A 9,955-nucleotide genomic window follows, 5' to 3' on the forward strand; every position below is an offset into this window, starting at 1 on the left:
CTCAGGCCGTGGCTGGTATGGCATATTCATCTGTTGAGCAAGGTCTGTGTTGTTTCCACCTTTGTCTATTGTGAATAGCAGTGCTGTGCGCATTCATGTATAAGTTTTTGTTTGAATACCTATTTCTAATTCCACTGGATAAATACGTAGAAGTGCAATTGTTGTCACACGGTATTTAAGGAACTTCCACACTGTTTTCCCCAGAAGCTGCACCATTTTATAGCCCCACTGGCAATGTACAAGTGTGCCAATTTCTCCACACCCTCACTGACATTTACTTTCTGTTAAAAAGTCTGGCCATCCTAGTTGATGTGAAGTGGTATCTTGCCATGGTTTTTGCCTGCATTTCCCTAATAGCTGATGATGTTGAGCGTCTTTTTGCGTGCTCAAATGGCTTGTTGTCCAATGTCTTCTTTGGGAAAATGTCTGTTCAGGTTCTTTGCTCATTTTAAACTTTTTATTTATTTTTATGTTTTTAGCTTTATTGAAATACCAGTTAGTTAACATACAGTGTAATATCAGTTTCAGGTGTACAATGTAGTGATTCAACACTAACGTACAACATCTGATGCTCATCACAAGTGCATTTCTTAATCCCCATCACCTATTTCACCCATCCCACCACCACCTCCCCTCTGGTAACCATCATTTGTTCTCTGTAGTTAAGAGCCTATTTCTTGGTCTTCCTCTCCCTTCCTTTTCCCCTATGATTGTTTTGTTTCTTAAATTCCACATATGAGTGAGATCATGTGATAGTTGTCTTTCTCTGATTGAGTTATTTCGCTTAGCATAATACTCTCTAGTTTCATTCACGTCGTTGCAAATGGTGAGATTTCATTCTTTTATGAGTGAGTAATATTCCACTGTGTGTGTGTACACCATGTGTGTGTATCCATCTCATACCTTCTTTACCCTATGATCCAGCAATTGCACTTCTAGGTATTTACCCAAAGGATACAAAAATACTGTCCCAATATTGAGAGCAGCAACAACAATAATAGCCAAATTATGGAAAGAGTTCCAATGTCCATCAACTGATGAATGGATAAAGAAGATGTGGTATATATATTCAATGGAATATTGCTCATTTTTAAAATGGACTATTTGGCTTTTATTATTCAGTTGCAGGCATTCTTTCAATAAACATTTTCTGAGCACAAATTGTGCACAAAGTGTGAGGTAATGGCACTTAGGAAGAGAAATACAAAGATGGATAAGATAAGATCCCCAGGCTCCAGCTGCTTTCAGGAGGGATGTGAACAGTAATGCTCCTAGCAAGAATTCATGCCTTTGAGAGTTCAGTAGAGGGAAGGAGACTGTACTTCTGGAGGGGAATTTTGGGGCCCCTGGGAGGACTAAGACCCGAGGCAGGCTCAGGAAAAAGGGGAATGGGCTCAGGAGCTGATATTAGAGGTGGGAAAACAGTAGGAATGGCCTGGCCAGAGGTCAAAGACCTTCAGGGAGATAGTAAATCTGGGACAGTGTTGGGAATAGAGATGGGGAAGGCAAGTGAGTGAAGAAAATGAATGAATGAGATGATGCACAATCAAAAATTGACAAGGTCAAGCAAGAGGACAAGGAGGAGAAGGAAGAAGAAAGGGCAGTTTCACCCAGAGTTTCTAAGTGTGTGGAACCGAAGTAGCAATCTGGCTAGAATGGTCCCGAGATGCAACAACAGGGTGGTTGTACTGATTTGTTGTTAGGCTGCTATTACTCAGGTGTGTGAGTGGCTGAGAAAAGGCAGCCTGAAGACCTGGGAGCCCAGAGGAGTCCTGTTTCCCTATGTTGACACCAGAGTCTGAGACTACCAGTAACTTACCCGCTACTCTTGGGGTCTCCATTCAGTTTATCTGGGCCCACAGCCAGCCATATGGACTGCCCCGTGGGCTGTCAGTTCCCCTGACCCCCACTCTCACAGCCTCAACCTTGAGATTTCTTGTCATACCTCAGGTCATTTACAACTGAGGTGAGATCAGAAGACTCTTGGGAAGAGTCACTCTGGCCTCCATTACTTCCCACCCAGTCCACTTAGAGAGCTGGTTCCTCACTGAATAAACTCCTTCCTTAGCTCTGGCAGGAAGACAAGTGTTGAGGGCATCAGCTCATATGCCCTGAACACCTACTGGGTGCCAAGCACTCCACGGTGAGGGGAAAAACAAAACAAAACACAAGCCTGATCAAGGAGAGTCCCTGGGCCAGCTGGTTTCAAACACAGCATGAGGTGTAAACAGCAGCTGCCTTCCCAGGGTTGATCAGAACCAAGTATCTCTCAGGACTGAGGAGTGTTAATAGTGAACTGGGAAGAGTCTGTGGCCATGGAGCACTTTTCTAGTAACATCTCATGAGACTGGTGTTCTAGGGGACATACCTGGGGAAATGGTGCCATGTTTCCTTATGTCCATGCTCAATGTTCTATATGGGGTGCTGTATGGTAGCTGGAGAAGCTGTAGTGAGCCAGCGCAGGCACCACCAGTCAGTCACCAAGAAGGTCCACGTGGCAAGAGCCTGTGTAGCGTTCATAGAGAAATCATTGCATCTGAGTGGCTGGCCGTCAAACCCCTGAGAAAGGATGTGTACATCCTGGTCACCTCCGTATACTCAACGCCCAGCACGGGGCATCAGCTTATGGTATTTGTCCAGTGATTTCTTCCTCTCGCATCACAGTCAAGGAAGACATCAGATAAGGAGACCATCGGCTATGGCTACTTAAGGATGGAACACCACCTTCTCAAGAGTGGACCTAAAGGCCAGACTGTTACTAGATTGTTTTTTTTTTTTTTTTAATTATTGCGGTAAAATACACATAACATAAAATTTACCATCTTGACCATTTTTCAGCATCCCGTTCGATAGCATACTGAAGTATTGATTTCATGTTGTACAACCGATCTCTAGAACATTTATGTCTTACAAAACTGAAACTCTGTACCCATTAAGCAATACTTCCCCATTCCTTCCCCCCTCCCACGCTGCCCCCCACCAGCCCCTAGCAAACACCAGTCTACTTTCTGTTGCTATGAATTTGACTGCTCCTGGTACCTCCTAAGAATGGAATCATACAGTACTTGTCCTTTTGTGACTGGTTTATTTCACTTGGGATAATGTCCTCAAGATTCATTCATGTTGTGGTATGTGTCAGAATTTCCTTCCTTTTTAAGGCTGAATAATATTCCATTGTATGTAAATACCACCCTTTGTTTATCCATTCATCTGTCAATGGACATTTGGGTTGCTTCCACTTTTGACCATTGTTAATAGCGCTGCTATAAACAAGGGTGTACAAATATCTCAAGACCCTGCTTTCAGTTCTCTTGGATATATATACCCAGAAGTGGAATTGTTGGATCACATGGCAATTCGACGTTTAATTTTTTTGAGGGACTGCCGTTCTGTTTTCCATAGTGGCTGCACCATTTTATATTCCCAACAGTACACAAGGGTTCTAGTCTTTTAAAGAGCCGTTCTTTTAAGACCGGGGTATGTTCCCTAAACAGATCTTACTTGGAGTTGGAAATACAAAACCTTTTTTCTTTTCCTTTTTATCCCCCTGCCTCCCAAATTTTCCAGTGTGTAACTGGTTTGATTTCAAACGAATCTGATTCCAGAGGTCGGACACAAGAAGAAGATAGTAGAAGCCCTAGGGCTAATAAAGAAATCCAGGTTAGGGGATCCCTGGGTGGCTCGTCGGTTTAGTGCCTGCCTTTGGCCCAGGGTGCGATCCTGGGGTTCCGGGATCGAGTCCCACGTCGGTCTCCCGGCATGGAGCCTGCTTCTCCCTCCTCCTGTGTCTCTGCTTCTCTCTCTCTCTCTCTCTGTGTCTATCATGAATAAATAAATAAAATCTTAAAAAAAAGAAAAGAAAGGAAAAGAAAAGAAAAGAAATCCAAGTTAGCTTAACGGCCTCCCCTGCGCTGGGGAGCGCCCGGCCAGTCCTGCCACTGTGCGCTTTCCCCCGCGTCCTCGTCCATCACCTGCTCCTTTCCTCTTTAGCTGACGTTGAACTGATTTTTAAAATTACTTGATTTTTTTCCCCCTCTCATACATAAAATACGACCTCTTCCCTTCTAAGAGAAGTCGTTTCGAATGCACAGTCCTTGGCTGAGAGCAGACCCACAGCGCCCAAGCTGCCCAGACTGCTTGCTGCGTGGCCCCGCTGAGCGCAAAGCAAGGGGCAGGCGTGAAACGTGGGGGCCGGCGGGCTCCCCAGGGGCTGGCCTGCATCTGCAGCAGGTAAGGAGGAGGAGCGCTCCCGGGCTGTCAGCTGGCTGCAGCAAGGTCTTCGGGGACACGCTGCAGGCGGCCGTGGAGCAGGAAGTCGGAGCAGCTGGAGGAGCTGTGGTTAGGGAATCTCCCCCGGGGCCGCAGCTCTGGCTCCGTCTAGTTCCTTCCGTGACAGCCGTATTCATTTCTTCACTCCCCGGCCAGCCTCGAGGGCCTCCCTCGGCTTCAGGAATGCCCGAGGGCAGAGCGTCAGGACAAACGCGCCTTAGGGCCGCTTCCAGGGACATCGCCAAGACCCTTTTGCGTCCATCCTGCAGTAAATCCCCCCCCAGATCTGACGATGTCGTTGCAAAAGTCAGAGCCAAAGGGTAGAAATTAAAAGGCAGCTTCTGGACAATAGAGACGTCTATTCATTCATTCATTCATTCATTCATTCATTTCCTTTTCTCCAAAGGATAAGCTACTCATGGTCCATTGAGCCAGAAGAAAATGGTATTTCGGGGTCAGTTTAAAGCTCCCCTGTGTCTGGGGGCACCTGGGTGGCACAGTGATTGAGCATCTGCCTTCCGCTCGGGTTGTGATCCTGGGGTCCAGGGATCAAGTCCCGCATCAGACTTCCCACATGCAACTTGCTTCTGCCTCTCTCTCTGGATCTCTCATGAGTAAATAAATAAAATCTTAAGAAAAAAGAAATTCTCTGTGTTTGCCTCGGTGCTCATCCTTTTCGGGATGCAGCTAACTTTTTAACTTCTGTTGTCTCTCTCTCTCTCTTTCTTTTTCTCTAAGACTGGTCAGACATTCTGAAGGGCTGGAGGATCCGCATCTGTGGGAGTGCCTTACAAACTTTTCCGGTCTTCCATGACCTCTGCATATAGGTGAGGTTGTTGAGAGAAAAAACTCCAAGGGCAGGCACATAAATAGGCATTTTCTTTGCCCTAGTGGTTCCTTCAGAAGCAATAGAACAGGGGGGAATCCTTCTGTACACAAAAGACTTGGGAAAATCCCTTTCTATTCACAGATGAGACCAACAGGTATTATGTGATGAGCACAGAGGTCATGCAGGTCAACATTTTAAAGCATCTATGGTGTGCTTAGCAATATATGAGGGGTAGAACTGGAACCACGTAGGATGAATGAAATAGGACACTTGTCCTCAGATGTACAAATAAGTCATTGCAACGCAGTAGGCGTTTGTGGTATAATGAAAAAAAAAATCTATATTTGGTCTTTGCCCCAGTTCTTGGCACAGAGCTCCCAAAACCCTTGGAATTTCCTGAGTAATGGGAGTGTCTTTTGTTATTCATAAAAGCCTTTTCCCATCATACCTGAGTTCCTGCTAAGGAGATGGCACAGGGTGGGCATATAGTTAGTTTCAAGGGAGGGTCTGGCCACACTTAGGGGGCTGAAATTTTCAACTGCCCCTCCTCCCAACCTCCAGGGTGGAAGGGAGGATAGAGAGATTGAGTTCACTCACCAGTGCCCAATGGTTTAATGAAGCAAGCCTAAGTAATAAAACCACCCTAAAAACTCTTGACCTAAGAGATTTGGAGAGCCTGCAGGCAGGTGAAGATATTAAGGTGTTGGACAGTGGTATGTCTGGAGAGGGCATAGAAGTGTGCCAACTCCCGTTTCCCGCTTGACCCACATACCTCATCTGGCCAGTCATGTGTGTGTCCTTTATAACAAACTGCCATCATAAGTACAGTGTTCACCTGAGTTCTGAGTTGCTCTAGCAAATTATCAAACCTGAGGTGGGGGTTGTGGAAACCCCCCCCCCCCAGTTGATGGTCAGCTGGGCAGATGTATGGATAGCCTGGGGCCCCCATTTGCAATTAGCATCCAAAGTGGGAGCAGTCTTCTAGGACTGAGCCCTTAACCTGCAGAGTCTGTGCTGACTCTGAGGAATATCAGAATTGAATTCAATTGTAGGACATCCCGCTGGTGTCAGGGAATCAAGACTTGTTGGAAAAACCAGGCAGGATCATCAACAAGGACTCTGATATCAGTACTGCCCATCACCACCACCAAGGCCATCATTACTGTCAGGCTGAACCACTCAGTGAGGAATAGCCCTTGTGTAGGTCAAAGATAGTTGAATAACAGCAGCTTCGTGTGATTATACCCAACGCGATCGCTTGGTGCTTATTGTGCATCCTCTCATATATCCCTCACAATACCCTCAAGGTGGGTCCTGCTACCCTTGCCCGTTTGTACACGGAAGACTTCTGGAGGCGTGGCTGCAGACCCCTAGGGCTGCCTTTACAAAGTATCATAAACTTGGTGGTTAAAACTACAGAAATTTACCCTCTCACAGTTCCAGAGGCTAGGAATCTGGAATCCAGGCTTCCACAGGGCTGATTCCTCTTTGGAGGCCCTGAGAGAGAGAGTCTGCACCTTGCTTCTTCCCTGTTGGCACCCCAGGCCATCACTCCAGTCTCTGCCTCTCTCTTTACATGGTGTTCTCCCTGTGTGTCCCCATCTCTCTTAGAAGAATGCCAGTGCTAGACTTAGGGCCCATCCTAATCTCATCATGATGACACTGCAAAGACCCTATTCCCAAATATGGTCACATTTACTGGAACTGGGTGTTAGGATGTCCATGTTGCCTCTTTGAGGAGGACGTGATTGGATCCACAGCACAGAGCTCTCAGATGGGAACTGTACGGCTGCAGGATGCTCTGTGCCGAGGTCAGGGCCAAGACCCTCACCTACCCGTTGGCCTCTCGGACCATGCAGGCCATGCACAGAGCCAGGGCCAGGAGGGAGGAGCCAGGCATCTCTGCTATGGGGGCGGGGAGGCCTGCTGGGCGGCATCCAGGTGGACCACCTTGTGGGCAAGGTAAGGGGGCATTTTTCATAGCTGCTGTGAACACACATCTCCCTGCAACATGGTTTAAATCACCTTGACAGGAAAACCTGAAACTTCAAATCTGGGCTGAAGATGCTTTATTTTTCTTGCTAATCAATGCTCTTGCTTTGGCTAGTGGTTAGAAAGGTTTCAACAATTACAGCTAGGAGGCCTGTTAGAACTTCCTGGAAGACACCATGGAAATGCTCTACAGAAATGGAGCAAGGTATGGGGCGCTTCTGTCTTTGACTCAGGCCCTGATCCCACATCAGGTTCCCCATGGGGACCCTGCTTCTCCCTCTGCCTGTGTCTCTGCCTCTCTCTCTGTGTATCTCATGAATAAACACATTTTAAAACTCTAAAAAAAAAAAAAGGAAATGGAGCAAGTTAGATGAGACATAGTTATCCAGTGAGTAGGATTCTGGACGATGCAACGGCGCATTCCCAACACTTTCTTGAAAAGAGTCATAAAGTAGTTGAGTGGTCTGAAATACCTAGTGTGACCTAAGAACTGCAAGCTCCAGAAGAGTCATAATAAATAACCCCAGAAGAGTCATAATAAATAAATGTCACACACACACACACACACACACACACACACATTGACACACGTTGACATTTCCAAGGATAGCCGGGGAGAGCAGAAGGTGTCCCTCTTGACCTCGGGATATGCCCGGAGCAGTGCTTGGCTAGCTGAGTTCAGTACTTGAGGGAACCAGATAGAAGATAGTCCGGTTGAGCAGTCAGATAGATAGAAGCCGGTCCTGACCCATCTTTTTGGCAAGTAAAAAGAGTTCATTTGAGCTAACATGTATCCATTTGATGATACTTGAAATGTACTTTGTTTTTCCTCTCGGGTTCTCATGACACACTGCCTGCACATTTAAGCAAGTCATGCCTCTGAGGCCAAGCAAACAAAACTGCCAAACAACGGCTTCCAGAATTCACTGAGGAAGAAGTTTTCCTTTGGTCGTTTAAACAATGGATTTGGTTTCTAGAAACCCGAGTGCACGTTTAAAGCCTCCATGTGCTATCTGTTAGCACTGGCCTTCACCTTTTGGGCCTCTGCCCCAGGGCTGGCCACACAGATGCTTTTTCTTGGGCCAGACTGAGGTTTCTTAAGTGTGACTCAGGCTGGAGATTAGGTCCAGGCAGAGGAGATAATTGTTTCTAGTCTGGTTTCTTCTAACTTTGCTCCGACGTCACCTTTTATGACTTTTCCTTCGGCTGCTCCCTCCTGTTCCCCAAGATTTGGTGCCCAGGCCTGCTCACTCTGTGCTTTCCTTTCCTAGCTCGAGTGCATGGTACAGTTCTTTTGCAGATGACTCCAGAATCCTAGCACCAGCCTCCTCCCTGAGGACCAGATCTCGATGTCTGCCTGTCAGGGGCCGTCACCCAGCATCTCCAAGGCAAATGCTTCCTTTTTTTATTTTTTTTTTCTAAGATTTTATTTATTAATGAGAGACACAGAGAGAGAGAGGCAGAGACACAGGCAAAGGGAGAAGCAGGCTCCCTGCTGACTTGATCCCATGACCCCGGGATCACGAGCTGAGCCAAAGGCAGACGCTCAACCACTGAGCCACCTGGTGCCTCCAAGGCAAGTCTTCTAAGATCAAATTCACTGTCTATTCTGCTGCTCCCACTTAAATACAACCTGGCTCATGACGAGCCGTCCTTCAATCAATAAGCTTAAAGTGGAATCTCCTGTGCAGTCAGCTGTTAAACCTTAGCATTCTCTCTCCACAGACTCTGGCAGCCACCTCTTCCTTTTCATGCTCACCACTTCTTAGCCTGACTTTTGCACCAGCCTCCCTCCTAGCTCGTCTCCCAGCTTGCTGTATTCTGAAAGTCTTTATAGCAACTGAACTGATTCTATTAGCCTGACAACTCCTTTCCTGCTTTAAAATAATGTCCCAGGGCTTCTCTCTTCTCCATCCTCAGCCTGGAATGAAAGTTATTCTCAAGATGGGACCTGCTTAGGGAACGCATGGCATTCTCCTCGTGTGTCCTATTTCAGGCACAATGAGTATAGTCTTTCAATCTCTGAGCCTTTCCTGACCTTCATTTCCCTGGACCACCCAAGCTCCCATTCTCATCTCCATCTGCTGCATCTCCAATCTTCAAGGTTTCCTCAATTGCCACCTTGCTGAGACCTCGTCACACTCTGAGGCCTCGTTTGTGGCATACTCACACAGAGTTACTGGTATTTATTTGAACTTGTGAGTCAACTGTAAGATACTTGAGTCCCCAGGATAGGCCCTCTGGCTTAGATACCTCAAGCATGTGTTCAACTGCGGGTTCATGACGACTCTGCTCCTGGCCCCCTGGCCCCATGTCCCAGCCTTTTTGGCCTATCACAGCCTTGCTTTCCCTCCTCCTCTTTTTAATCAGACACAGGCAATAAATTTGGCATGGAAAGAACTATCCCCCCCCATTTTAAATTTTGTTGGAGGCAAAAGCAAATTTCCAAGATTCAGATCAACACCAATTTAGAATCATTTCTGCCAGTTGGAAAAGAAAACTTTGAAAACGACGTTTGACTTTTTTTTTTAAACTTGGGAAAAATTTGAAAGCTATAGCCTTTCAAGGAAACAGGATACTTAAGCGCGCGCGCGCGCGCGCACACACACACACACACACACGCTCCCCAGCCTGGCTTTATGTAGTTCAATCCTGTCAAGCTAATCTAATCTTTTGTGACAGAGCAGCAGACCTAGTAGATCAAGGGGGAAAACAATAGTTGGAATTTATCTTTGCTGGCTTCAAAACTTTTGATTCCGAGGTTCCACTCAATATGATTATCATTAAACTGGTTGAAAGGTTGGGGGTGGGGGTAGAGAGGAGGGTACAAATCAGTTAGAGCTGAGGGACAGAGTGGTGCTCCCT

Source organism: Canis aureus, chromosome 28, assembly GCF_053574225.1.
Source record: "Canis aureus isolate CA01 chromosome 28, VMU_Caureus_v.1.0, whole genome shotgun sequence".
Taxonomy (NCBI): Eukaryota; Metazoa; Chordata; class Mammalia; order Carnivora; family Canidae; genus Canis; species Canis aureus.